At 38.1% G+C, this 15,204-nt stretch overlaps 1 protein-coding gene across 1 annotated transcript in view; it reads right to left on the bottom strand.

Annotated features, from left to right (window-relative positions):
- KLHL2 (kelch like family member 2) overlaps window positions 1-15,204 on the bottom strand; it is a 178,529-nt gene that overhangs the window by 92,290 nt on the left and 71,035 nt on the right. The gene's annotated exons all lie outside the window — the stretch shown is intronic.

Raw genomic sequence — 15,204 nt, 5'->3', positions numbered from 1 at the left:
GGAGTCTGTAGAGAGGGCACCCTTCTCAGACCTCTGACAACATTTGCAAAAACCCTAGTGATTTGGGACAAAGTTCTCCTCTCTGAAAGCAAAGTTCTGCTGTGGAAAAGAGCTCAAATGTCAAGTAATTGACTGGCAATATGAACAAGCAAAGGAAGCACAAACAGACCATAGAATTCTTTCTCTGGGAACAAAAAGGATCAAAGCATGGAATGGCAGGAAGAAAACAAAGTCAGAATTCCTGCATCAAAAGCTTCCAAGAATAATATGAATTGGTTACAGGCCATGGAGGAGCTCAAGAAGAATTTTGAAAATCAAGTAAGAGAAGCAGAGGAAAAACTGGTAAGAGAAATGAGAATGATACAAGAAAATCATGAAAAGAGAGGCAACAACCTGCTAAAGCAGACCCAAAAATACACAGAAGAAAGTAACACCTTAAAAAATAGACTAACTCAAATGGCAAAAGAGGCCCAAAAAGCCAATGAAGAGAAGAATGCCTTAAAAAGTCAAGTTTGCCAGATTGAAAATGAATTTCAAAAACTCACTGAAGAGAATAATTCCTTCAAAATTAGATTGGAGCAAATAGAAGCTAATGATTTTATGAAAAATCAAAATACTATTAAAGAGATACAAACAGTGGCCGGGAAGGCGCGGTGGTGGTGACGCGGCGGACACAGGCCGGGAAGGCGAGGCGGCGGCGGTGGCGGGGCAGACACAGGCCGGGAAGGTGCCTGATCAACTTGGAGGGCAAGTCTTCCCACCAACCACAAGGTCCACTACCAGGCCTATCACCAAAGGGCTGGGACTGGAAAGAGCAAGGTGTGATAGTAATGGCAATTAAAGATTCCCCTGTATTGGCTTGGTTTTCAAATTGATTGTGTTAAAACCCAGAGTTTGTTAATCCCACCTGTGGGATGGGCTTGTTGATGTGAAAAGAAAGTCCTGAACTGGGAGGAGCTGGTGATGTAGATTTGGAGAGACACTAGAGAGAGGCGGAAGATCTTTTTGGAAGCAGCACCTCGTGGAGAGAGAGAAACTAAGAGAATTGCTGGTGGCCGCTTTGAATTGCCCTGGACTTTTGAGACCTGCCCCCCTGAGCTGCCAAGGACTGAGGAGACATGGCTGTTTTGCTGGTACTTTGTCTGTCTGTTTTGATGTTATTTTGCCAGATTTGTCCACTGGTGAAAGACTGTCCTGTTGAAGAAGTCCTGGAACCTGGCATTTGGTTAAGAAGCCCTGAGACTGTCCTGCAGACAGAGAGTGAATACTGTCCACTGATGAGGGACAGTACTGTTGTTACAGGGGTCTGGAGACTGTCCTGCAGACAGAGTGAATACTGTCCACTGGTGAAGGACAGTGCTGTTGTTGCAGGGGTCTGGGAACCTTTCTGTTGGTTCGGAAGCCCTGAAGAAGGATTTTCTTGTTGTATGTTTACAGAAATCCTGGGAGAGGGCTTTGCTAATGTGTTCAGGGGTTCTAGGACTGTTCTACAGACAGAGGATAAATTCATGAAGGGACTGGCAATGTATCTTATGGCCTTGCTAAGCCTTGTCTTCCCAGGAACTAAGATTGCTGAGAACTTGCCTAGTGTCAAGATGAAGAAAAGACCTCCATTTGGGTATTAAGTGCTGTGTTTAAACTTGATGTAACTCTGGGGTAGATTCAATTGTGATCCTAGGGGTGGGGAACTTTTGACCTTATTGTGCTCTGTGATTGACAAATGAAGGTACTTTACCTATGTTTGGAAAATAATCTCCATTTGAGAAGAGGGGTTTTGTGGTGGACCAAATGAAGGTATAGCCTAGGGGTGGAGTAGTATTTAGAACAGGGACTTTGTAATTGATTGAATGATTGGAAAGTCCTGGGGTGGGGTAGTCCTTGGAGATTATTTAATCACACTTAGTAAATGCTGTATTTTGAATGATGTCATGTTTTGATCTTCTCTGTTCTTGGTTTGTCACTGAATAAAATAGAGAGCACCTATGCTGGTATTTTGAACCTGGGAAGTTGCCTTTCCTTGGCATTACATTACACAAGGTAAGAAGCAAATACAGGAGCCCCTATACTGGACAGCAAATACTCCTGGGGCTACCACTTCATAGCCCAGCAATCTTAAAAAAAAAAAAAAGCCCCTTTCAGGACCTCCAAAGACAAGGATGACAGAGTGAACCCCACTTACTCCAACCCCCCCCCACCCTGAAAATATAGTTACTATTGTCCAGGGCAAAACCCTCTACAGTAAAGGCTTGGGATCCTAGAGGAAGGGCGTGGTTAGGACCCTGCCTCAAAATGGGTAGAAAGCAGACTACAAAGACAAAGACTCTAGAGTCCTACTATCCTCAGAGGGAGAAACCAACCTCAGAGGGAGACAATGTGGACTCCACACTCACAGCTGAGACTTTAACAGGGAATGGATCCCAAGCACGGAAGGCTCTCCTAGATGAGATCAAAAGGAACTTTGAAAGCAAAATGAGAGAGGTAGAAGACAAAATGAATAATTCTCTCAAAACGAAAATAGCAGAATTTGAAAAACATTATAATGAGGAAAACATCTCTCTAAAAAGAAAAGTGTATGATATGGAAAAGGAGCTTCAAAAATTAACCAAGGAAAATGATTTGCTAAAAACCAGAATTAAGCAAATGGAAACAAATAACTCTATGAGGAACCAAGAATTAGCCAAGCAAAACAACAAAAATGAAAAATTAGAAAAAGAGGTAAAATACCTCAAAGAAAAAATAACTGACCTGGAAAACAGATCCAGGAGAGATAATCTGAGAATCATAGGCCTACCAGAAAATTATGATGAAAAAATGAGCTTGGACAACATTCTCCAAGAGCTCGTTAAGGAAAACTGCCCTGATATACTAGAACCTGAGGGGAAAATAGAAATAGATAGAATCAACCGGACACCTGCTGTAAGAGATCCCAAACTGAAAAATCCTCGAAATGTTGGCCAAACTCCAGAACTACCAGATAAAAGAGAAAATACTTCAAGCGGCCAGAAAGAAACAATGCAAATATCGAGGGTCCACAGTGAGGATTGCACAGGATTTGTCAGCCTCCACACTGAAAGATTGGAGGCAGTGGAATACAATTTTCAGGAAGGCAAAACAGCTCAGATTACAACCAAGGATCACATACCCAGCAAGACTGAGCATATTTTTCCAGGCAAAGAGATGGTCATTCAATGATATAACAAAGTTCCAGACCTTCTTGATAAAAAAGCCAGAACTCAATGGAAAATGCAACCTCCAATTACGAGAAGCAACAGTGACTTAGAAAGGTAAACAAGGAGAACACACATCATTTTAGAGGGAAAGAGGGGAGGGAGAGGAGCTTCGCATGAGATCTGTTCCTGTCATTCCTGATGCGAAGAAAAAATAGCATACCTCATTAAGTATAACAATATCCTACAGGTAGTAGGAGGGGGAAAGGGTTACAAAAGGGGGTTGGGAGTGGTTTGTAGGGAGGGAAGTAGTAAGGGGAAAAGGGGAGGAAAAGGGAGGGGGGCCGAAAAGGGAACACTGAGGGAGGCGGTGGTCAAAAGGAAAACTATTAAGGGGGGGGAAGGGAGGGAAAATATGAACGTTAACAGGGGCAGGAATAGGATGAGGGGAAAGAAACAGATAACAATCATAACTGTAAATGTGAATGGAATGAACTCTCCTATAAAACGGAGACGGATAGCAGAATGGATTAGAAATCATAATCCTACAATATGCTGTTTACAAGAAACACATCTGAAACAGAGGGATACACACAAGGTAAAGGTAAAAGGTTGGAGTAAAATATATCATGCCTCAGCTAAAGTAAAAAAAGCAGGGGTAGCAATCCTTATCTCAGATAAAGCAAATGCAAAAATTGACCTAATTAAAAGAGATAAGGAAGGAAACTATATCCTGTTAAAAGGCACCATCGAGAATGAAGCAATATCACTACTTAACATATATGCACCAAGTGGTGTAGCATCCAAATTCCTAGAGGTGAAGGTAAAGGAATTAGAGGAAGAAATAGATACCAAAACTATACTAGTGGGAGACCTTAATTTCCCCCTATCTGAACTTGATAAATCCAACCTCAAAATAAACAAGAAAGAAGTTAAGGAGGTGAACAGGATTTTAGAGAGGATAGGTATGATAGATCTCTGGAGAAAACTGAATGGGGATAAAAAGGAATATACTTTCTTCTCAGCGGTTCATGGCACATACTCAAAAACTGACCATGTTCTAGAGCATAAAAACCTCACAATTCTATGCAGTAAGGCAGAAATATTAAATGCATCGTTCTCAGATCATGATGCAATAAAAATTATATGCAATAAAGGGCCAGGGAAAGACAGACTAAAAACTAACTGGAAATTAAACAATTTGATCCTAAAGAATGAGTGGGTCAAACAAGAAATTATAGAAACAATCAGTAATTTCATTCAAGAGAATGATAATAATGAGACAACATACCAAAATCTGTGGGATGCATTAAAGGCAGTTCTTAGGGGAAGTTTTATATCCCTGAGTGCATAACGTGATTAAATTAGAGAAAAGGGAACTCAACAAATTGGGCATGCAATTAAAAAACCTAGAAAAAGAACAAATTTAAAATCCCTAATTAAATACTAAACTAGAAATATTGAAGACTAAAGGAGAGATTAATAAAATCAAAATTAAGAAAACTATTGAACTAATAAATAAAACCAAGAGCTGGTTTTATGAAAAAAAAACAACAAAACTGAGAGACCCTTAGTCAATATGATAAAAAAAAGAAAGAAGAAAACCAAATTATGAGTATCAAAAATGAAAAGGGTGAATCTACCTCCAATGAAGAGGAAATCAAAACAATAATTAGGAATTATTTTTCCCCATTGTATGCACATAAATTTGACAATCTTAGGGAAATGGATGAATATTTAGAAACATACAAGTTGCCCAGATTAACTGAAGAGGAAGTAAATTACTTAAATAATCCCATCTCAGAAAAAGAAATTGAACAAACCATCAGTCACCTCCCTAGGAAAAAATCTCCAGGGCCAGATGGATTCACTAGTGAATTCTATCAAACATTTAAAGAACAATTGATTCCAATACTCTACAAATTATTTGGGAAAATTAGTGAAGAAGGAGTCCTACCAAATTCTTTTTATGACACAAATATGGTACTGATACCTAAATCAGGAAGAGATAAAACAGAGAAAGAAAATTATAGACCAATCTCCCTCATGAATATAGATGCAAAAATTCTAAATAAAATACTAGCCAAAAGACTACAGCAACTTATCTCAAAAATAATACACTTTGATCAGGTAGGATTTATTCCAGGAATGCAAGGATAGTTTAATATTAGGAAAACCATCAGTATAATTGAGCATATCAACAATAAAACTAGCAGAAACCACATGATCATCTCAATAGATGCAGAAAAGGCTTTTGACAAAATACATCCATTTCTATCAAAAACATTAGAAAGTATTGGAATAAATGGAGCCTTCCTTAAAATAATAGGTAGCATCTATTTAAAGCCATCAGCAAGTATTATATGCAATGGGGAGAAGCTGAAAGCATTTCCCATAAGATCAGGGGTGAAACAAGGGTGTCCACTATCACCCCTCTTATTCAATCTGGTACTAGAAATGTTAGCAGTAGCAATTAGAGAAGAAAAAGAAATCAAAGGAATCAAGTAAGGCAAAGAGACCAAGCTATCACTCTTCGCAGATGATATGATGATATACTTAGAGAATCCTAGAGAATCAAGTAAAAAACTGCTTGAGACAATAAATAAATTTGGCAAAGTTGCAGGATAAAAAATAAACCCACATAAGTCCTCGGCATTCCTATATATTTCCAATGAAACTCAACAGCAAGAAGTAGAAAGAGAAATCCCATTTAAAGTCACTGTAGACATTATAAAATATTTGGGAATCTACCTGCCAAAACAAACCCAGGACCTGTATGATCATAACTACAAAACAGTTTTCACACAAATAAAGTCAGATCTAACTAATTGGAAAAATATCAATTGCTCGTGGCTGGGTCGAGCTAATATAATAAAAATGACAATTTTACCTAAATTAAATTATATATTTAGTGCCATACCAATTAATTTACCAAAAAACTACTTTATAGAGTTAGAAAAAATAGTAACAAAATTCATATGGAAGAATAAACGGTCCAGAATATCAAGGGAATTAATGAAAAAAAAAATGCTAGGGAAGGTGGACTAGCTTTACCAGATTTCAATCTGTACTATAAAGCAGCAGTCATCAAAACTACTTGGTACTGGCTTAGGAATAGAGGAGTGGATCAATGGAATAGATTAGGCACACAAGATTCAGAAGTCAACGACTACAGTAATGTATTGTTTGATAAACCCCCAGACCCTGGTTTTTGGGATAAGAACTCACTATTTGACAAAAACTGCTGGGAAAACTGGAATATAGTATGGCAGAAACTGGTCATAGACCATTATCTAACACCATATACCAAAATCAAGTCTAAATGGGTTCATGATCTAGGTATAAAGCAGTCTGCTAAAACAAGGAATAGTTTACCTATCAGACTTGTGGAGAGGGAATGACTTTATGAGGAAACAGGAATTAGAGAACATTACAAAATGTAAAATGGATAATTTTGACTACATGAAATTGTAAAGTTTCTGTACAAATAAAGCCAATGTAACCAAGATTAAGAGGGAGGTGGGAAATTGGGAAAGAATCTTTACAACCTATGTCTCTGACAAAGGACTCATCTCTAAAATATACAGAGAGCTGAATCAAATTTATAAGAATACAAGTCATTCCCCAATTGATAAATGGTCAAAGCAATATGAACAGGCAGTTTTCAGAGAAAGAAATTAAAGCTATCTATAAGCACATGAAGAAATGCTCTAATTCACTATTGATTAGAGAAATGCAAATCAAAACAACTCTGAGGTACCACATCTCACCAGTCAGATTGGCTAAGATGACAAAACAGGAAAATGACAAATGCTGGAGAGGATGTGGGCAAACTGGAACACTAATGCATTGTTGGTGGAGTTGTGAACTGATCCAGCCTTTCTGGAGAGCAATCTGGAACTATGCCCAAAGGGCTATAAATACTTTCATACCCTTTGACCCAGCAATACCACTCCTAGGGTTATATCCCAAAGAGATCATAGAAATGGGAGAAAGACCCATATGTCCAAAAATGTTTATAGCAGCTCTTTTTCTTGTGGCAAAGAACTGGAAATTAAGGGGGTGTCCATCAATTGGGGAATGGCTGAACAAGTTGTGGTATATGTATGTTATGGAATATTATTGTGCTATAAGAAACGGGGAGCAGGCGGTCTTCATATTTACCTGGAGAGGCTTAAAAGAACTGATGCTGAGTGAGAAGAGTAGAACCAGGAGGAATTTGTATACAATTACAGACACAACGTATGTGTGATGACCAACTTTGATAGACTGGACTCTTCTCAACAATGCAGGGATATAAGTCAATCCCAAAAGACGCATGATGGAGAGAAAAACGTGCACCCAGAGAAAGAACTAGAAAGAACTAAATTTATATCCAGGTGGAAGCAAAATACCTGATCTTTTTCATTCTCTTATTTGATTTTATGTCCTCTTTACCATTTGTCATTCCAGCCGGTACAATCCATCCTTATAACCTGACCATTGTATAATGTGAAAGTATTTACAGATCCTATACTTGATTATAAGCCGCCATGGGGGAAGGAGGGAGGGGGACAAAATGTGAAATTGAAGGAATTGTGGAATTGAATCCTGTAAACTAAAAAGAGACAAACAAATTAATAAATTAAAGAATTAAAAAAAAAAAGAGTGTGCCCAAAGGAAGGTGACCAGGACAATGAGAGGCATGGCAATTGTGTCATATGAAGAATGGTCAAGGGAACAAGGAATGTTTAGCCTAAAGAAGAGATGGCTTAATGGGCAACACGTGCCATCCTCCTTGGAAATACTGAGCCAAAACATCGCGACCACTGGACTAGTTTTCTGAAATAGATTACACATTCTTTTCAGATGTGATTGGGCTAAAAGACTTGACCATTTACACTGGCTTTCTTCCTTATCTATTATACCTGCTCAGAATTCCACAAGAAAATTTCAGAAAGAATAAATTTGGGACTCAAAAAAAAAATAAAGAGATACAAACAAATGAAAAAATAGTAGGCAATGGGAAATCTATCATTGGGAAAACCACTAACCTGGAAAATAGATCCAGGAGATAATTTAAAAATTATTGGGCTACCTGAAAGCCATGATCAAAAAAAGAGCCTAGAAATCATCCTTCAAAAAATTCTCAAGGAAAATTTCCCTGACCCTCTAGAACCAGAAGGCAAAATAGAAATTGAAAGAATTCACAGATTACCTCTTGGAAAAGATCCCAAAAAGAAAACTCCTAGGAATATTATAGCCAAATTCCAGAGTTCCCAGGTCAAGGAGAAAATATTATAAGCAGTCAGGAAGAAACAATTTTAGTACTGTGGAAACACAATCAGGATAACAAAGGATCTAGCAGCTTCTACATTAAGGGACTGAAGGGCTTGGAATATGATATTCTGGAGGTCAAAGTAGCTATGATTAAAACCAAGAATCACCTACCCAGCAAAACTGAGTATAATGTTTCAGGGGAAAATACAGTCATTCAATGAAATAGAGAACTTTTGAGCATTCTTGATGAAAAAACCAGAGTTGAATAGAAAATCTGACTTTCAAATACAAAAGCAAGAGAATCATGAGAAGGTAAACAGGGAAAAGAAATCATAAGGAATTTATGAAAATTGAACTATTTATATTCCTACATGGTAAAACTATAATTGTAATTCATGAGACTTTTCTTAGTATGAGGATAGTCGAAGGGAATATATATGTACATATATGTATACATGCATATATGTTTATATACAAGGGTATATGTGCATATACATACATAATGTGAGTGTGTGTATATATGTGTACATATATACATAGACAGAGGGCATAGGATCAGTTGAATAGGAAGGGATGATATCTTAAAAATAAAACTAAGAGGTGAGGAAGGAATATAATGAGAGGAGATAGGGAAAGATAGAATAGGGTAAATTGCCTCATATAAAAGACACAAGAGAAAACTGTTACAATGGAAGGGAAGAACAGAAAGGCAAAAGGGAATGAGTCAACTTACTCTCATTGAATTTGTCTTAAGGAGGGAATAACATACATACCAAACTGGGTATCTTACCCTACAGGAAAGTAGGGGGAAAGGAAATATGAGGGGGGATGACAGAAGGGAGGGAAGATGGGGGGGGGAATGTAGTTAGAAGCACACACTTTTGAAAAGGGACAGGGTCAAAGTAGAAAAGAGAATAAGTTGGGGGAGGTATAAGATGGAGGGAAATATAGTCATTTTTTTGCAATATATCTACTATGGAAATGTTTTGCGTAACTACACATGTATAACCTATATTGAATCACTTTTCCTCCTAGTAGGGGTACGTGACGAGGGAAGAAGGGAAAGAATCTGGAAATCAAAGTTTTAAAATCAAATGTTAAATGTATATATATACACACACACACACACACACTTTTTTTTTTTTACCTGCAACTGGGAAATAAGATATACAGGCACTGGGGTATAGAAATCCATCTTGCCCTACTAGAAAGTCAGAGGGGGGATAGGGGAAGATATAAGAGAGAGCAGATTGGGGGGAGGGCTATTCAGTAGGATCGCTATTTTGGGGTAGGGAAAAGATAGGGAGAAAATATATAACTCCAAATCTTGTGGAAATGAATGTTGAAAACTAAAAATAAAGACATTTAAAAAAAATATGGTCCCTCTGGGAAAGGAGGCAGGATAGGGAGAGAAGGTACATTTCTTCATTATATCATAACAGCCCTCCAAAACTCCTGTTCACATTATTAAAAGCCTGTGTACCCTGAAAGTTTAATTTGTATAAAAATATGATTTATAATTATTATCCTATCATTGATAAAATCAATGAACTTGTGGTCTCAGAGATATAAATATTCCCTCCTGTGGTAAAAATTATAACCTGTCCATGTCCCCTCATCCCATTTATCTTTAGTTCATGTTCTCCCACAGGATATCTGCCCAAGTGTGGTGGGGGATCTTCCTCTTGGAATTGCAGAAATGCAAATGGAGCATGTTATCTGTCCACTTGTTATCCACAGTTCTCACAATATGATCAATCCATCTTTTCTTGCCATATATATCAAATCTCTATACCTCAGTTTCCTTTGATTTTATGATCTCTGATGCTACCTTTGATGCCACTCTATTTGTGCCATCCATCACTGTTAATATAATTTGGCCTCCTCATAACAATGAAGAACCTCACTACTACCCTTTAGATGACTTCAATTTTAAATCTTTGAGACTGGTATTCTATGACTCATAGCCACAGGGCCCATCGGAAGAATAAAACTACATGCTAAAACTATAAAGAAGAATCTATAGCAGAATACCTCACAATTATCTGAGTGATTAAAGGGTGACAACAATATGAGATCTCCATATTTTTTAATTGTTTTGATGTTTTTACTGCTCAGTCATTTTTCAGTAGTTTCCCCACTCTTCATGACTCCATTTGGATTTTCTTGGCAAAGATACTGGAGTTGTTTGCCATCTCCTTCTCCAGATCATTTAACAGATGAGGAAACTCAGGCAGAGTTAAATGACTTGCTCAGGGTCATACAGCTATTAAGTGTCTAAGGCCACATTTGAATTCCGGAAGATGAGTCTTCCTGAGAAGGCCAATCACTCTATCCACTATGCCACCTAGCTATTAACTAAGAAAAAAAAAACTGATTGGGTAGAGCAAAATACTGTTCATCTCCTGAAACATGGCAACGTTTTACCCATCCCCAATCCTTTATTTTCTCATCTTCTCTTTCCTTTTTCTTCTATTGACCCTTTCCCCTCCCTATTTGTCAAAGCAACCAATTCCATATGTAACTCAAGATTGAAGAAGTCACAGGTTACAGTATGAGGTTTTTGAAATAGCAGAGACTCCCCCACATACTCTATCTTACTGCCAGGGTAATACAGGCCTTTTCAGAGTTCTATGACATTTGTTATATGACATTCTTTTAAATCCTCTCCTCTCAACCCTATGTGTAAGTGGTCTAGAAAATACACTCTGTTCTCAACTATGCCTCTCACCATTATCTCTAGAGATGCAAAAACTGAAACTGTAAGAGGTAATCAAACTATAGTTAGTAAAAGAGAAGGGGAAAAGGACATAATGGTAAAAAAGTAACAACAAAACACCCCAACAACAAAAACCACTGCTTTATTTTTATAAACAAAAATGAATCACTCCTTTTCCTAATAGGCAATGAAGTTATTTTGGCTATTTCACAAACAGTTCTACCTTCCTACCTTCTCCTCTCCATCCCAAAAGGTCATATTTCATAGTTCTGATATTTCTCATCAGAAAGTGTTTTTAACACTAAACCTGTGTCTAACAAATGATCTTCAAACGGAGCTTTGTGGAGAAGAGCCCTGTTATCATCTATGTAACAGTATTGTGGTGCTATACAGAACAATGGTTCTATCTCAAGGCATCCCAAACAGAAAAACTGTGATATCACCAGACAGTCAAAACACTTCTTGCACTGGTTTTGATGGACTTTTTATTAAAAACAGCAGGCTGTGCATGATGAATATCTGGCACATTTCTACTCAGTACAGCATATAAATAACATGTTTTCCTACAAGGGAAGTTTTCAGAAAATGATTTATCCTAAACTACTGCCTTCTCTCTACTCATCATCATCATTAGATGGCATTTATTAAGCATCTACTGTAATCGTGGAACTATGCTAAGTGCTAGAACTACAAAGAAAGACACAGTCCCTATGTTCAAGTTCGAGTGGGGGAGACAATATACATATAAGATATACAGGATAAATAAGAGATAATTTTGTTTCTGTAAGAGAGAGAGAGAGAGAGAAGGCTTGATGTAAGGAGAAGATCACTGGATAGATTCCAAGGAGTTTCTGTGAGGAGATAATGGATATAAAAGATTCCAGTATCTTCCATAGGACTTGACACCTGGAAACCATTTAATAGATACTTGTTGAATTGAATCCCTGATTTAGAAACTCTGTTATCTGAAAGAACAAGCACGGCTCAAAAGAAGACATGTGGGAAGATGCTCCCAAGCTAGGTGTTGTACATGGAACATATTTTTTGGTTTTTCTTTTTTTTTCCTTTATTTTATTTTTTAAATTTATTTTTAATCAAATGCTGTATTCACATCTAGTTTATATTTCTGCAAGATTCTGAGTTACAAAAATTTCTCCCGTTTTTCCCCTACCCACCACCCCAAAATAATGATCCCACTGGATATCTCCTCCTCCAATATGCTCTCTCCCATATCTTCTCCCATACCCCCTCCGACTTTCCAGTAGGGCATGGTGGATCCCTATGCCCCAGTGCCTGTATATCTTATTTCCCAGTTACATGTAAAATAATAGTGTGTGTATATATATATATATTTAAACATTTGATTTTAAAACTTTGAATTCCAGATTCATTCCCTTCCTCCCTTGTCACCCACCCTTACTGGGAAGATAAGCAATTCAATATAGGTTATACATGTGTAGCTTTGCAAACATTTCCATAGTGGATATGTTGTAAAAGAAAGATTATATTTCCCTCCCTCTTATCCCACCTCAGAGGGCAAAATAGAGGTTGAAAGAATCCACCAATCACCTCCTGAAAAAGATCCCAAAAAGAAAATTCCTAGGAATATTATAGCTAGGTTCTGGAGTTCCCAGATCAAGGAGAAAATATTATAAGCAGTCAGGAAGAAACCATTTTAGTATTGTGGAAACACAATCAGGATAACCCAGGATCTGGCAGCTTCTACACTGAGGGATCGAAGGGCTTGGAGTATGATAATTCTGGAGGTCAAAGGACTTGGGATTAAAACCAAGAATCACCTACCCAGCAAAAATGAGTATCATGTTTCAGGGAAAAATATGGTTATTCAGTGGAATAGAGGACTTTCAAGCATTCTTGATGAAAAAACCAGAGTTGAATAGAAAATCTGACATTCAGATACAAGAAGCAAGAGAAGCATGAGAAGGTAAACAGGGAAAAGAATTCATAAGGAACTTACCAAAGTTGAACTATTTACATCCCTACATGGAAAAACCATAATTGTAGCTTGTAAAACTTTTCTCAGTATAAGAATAGTTAAAGGGAACAGAAATGTGTATATACACATACATATACGAATACATATGTGAATGTATGTATATATGCTTACAGGTTTACATAGATAGAGGGCACAGGACCAATTTAATAGGAAGGGATGATACTTAAAAGGTAAAATTAAGAGGTTAGAGAGGAATATAATGAGAGGGGATGAGGAGAGACAGAATAGGGTAAATTATCTCATATAGAAGAGGCAAGGGAAAATGGTTACAATAGAGGGGAAGAATAGGAAGGCAAAAAGGAATGGGTCAATCTTATTCTCATTGAATTTGGCTAAGGAAGGGAATGACATACACACTAAATAGAGTACCTCATCCTACAGGAGAGTGGGGGGGGGGGGAGGGGGGAGGGGGGGGGGGGGAGGGGGGGGGGGGGAAGGGGGGGGGGGAGGGAAGTTGGAATCACCCACTTTTGAAAAGGGACAGAATCAAAGTAGAAAACAGAACAGTGGGACAGAACTTCATGTGCAGGAGTTCTGATTTCATTATCTTCCTCCTGTTCTATACTTTGATCCTTTTTGTCCCCAAAATAGGGGTCTAATGTTGGATTCCTCTGTTTGCTTTGTTTCCCTCATTTGCTCATGTTGAAACTCAATTACCTGACTTTTGGGCTTTTTACTACAGTAGGACTCTGGTACCAGACAGGGGAGCTTTATCCCAAATGCTGGGGTTTTCTCAGCTGCTAGAAGGTATTACTTGGGTACCCTCTCTCAAGCTTCCACAGGCTCTAGCAAGTTGGTCACACATCCCAGGACCTCCACCCTAGACTGCATTCCAGATCTAAGTAGGTTAAAGCAAGACCAATTACCCCTCAGACTGGTCGCTTGGTCTCCCTACTATTTCCAGGCCAAGAGCTGAAGCTGCAACGAGGCGGCGATTGCACAAAAATTATTATGATACCAGCCAGAATAGAATGGCCTTGTGTTTAGGTTCTCATACCAGCTGTGTGACCCTAGTCCGGTTGTTTAACTTTGTAAGATCTGAGAAGATGCTCCCAAGCCAGCCCTTCCTGGAGATGGGTGGCCCACAGGTGTTGCACACTGTTACAGGTATAGCTCTGCACTGGTAGAAGTCCCTCATCAGGAGCTCCCTACACCAATGAAATCCCAAATCCTGTCCAAAAATAGTAGACACACAAAGATCAGTCTATGACCTCAATAGAGATTACCTACTATGTTCAAACCAAGAAAGATTTATAAAGTAACTAAAACAGTTGCTGGCACATAGAGATTTCCTGATCCCCTGCTAGAACCCTCCCATAACCATCTCATGTTGATTTGGTTGATTATTATGTGTAGAGTTATAGGTGCATGTGTTGCCTCCCCTATTAAAATGCAAATTCCTTGAGAGCAGAAACTTTCTGCCTTTCCTATTGTTTTAACAAACCAGTTAACTATCTAATGGATCTGAACGGGTTTCTTCTCTCTTTCTCTTCCCCTCCCCCACACACTTCGCAGTTTGAGTTAATAATGTTTTCCATCTGTTCCATTCTTTCCCATGTAAACACAATAATTCTCATATAACATCTCTGAAGTTTTGATTAAATATTCTGATGAAAAAATGATTTCCTGATAAATTTTATACAGTCCTTAGAAAGTTCCTAAAAGCGCAGCCAGCACATAAGACTTATAAATCACTATATAAATCAGGAAATCACTATGTGACAGTTACTGTTTTAGGAAACTTGGGGAATACAAAGACATAAAATACAATGAAAATTCCTCTCAAGGAGTTCGTATTCTACTGAACGTAGAGGGATAAGTAAGCAGAATATAATTTGAGGAAGAAGAGCACATGACAAATAGAAAGTGTGGGAAATGCTTGGAAGAACTTTGTGGGCAGTTGGGCTCGGCTTGTGATAGAGCTAAAAGATTCTAATAGGTGGAGGTGAGGAGGGTATATATCTTAGACAAGGTAAAAGAGACAAGGCATGCAAAGGTTCATGGGCTGGAGATGGGAGTCAAGGAAAGAGCAAGAAGGCCAC

The sequence above is a fragment of the Petaurus breviceps genome, unplaced genomic scaffold (genome assembly GCF_028583685.1).
Source record: "Petaurus breviceps papuanus isolate PSGF00001 unplaced genomic scaffold, PetGlider_PUasm1.0 126, whole genome shotgun sequence".
Lineage (NCBI taxonomy): Eukaryota > Metazoa > Chordata > Mammalia > Diprotodontia > Petauridae > Petaurus > Petaurus breviceps.
This window is presented reverse-complemented; position numbering and strand designations above follow the sequence as displayed.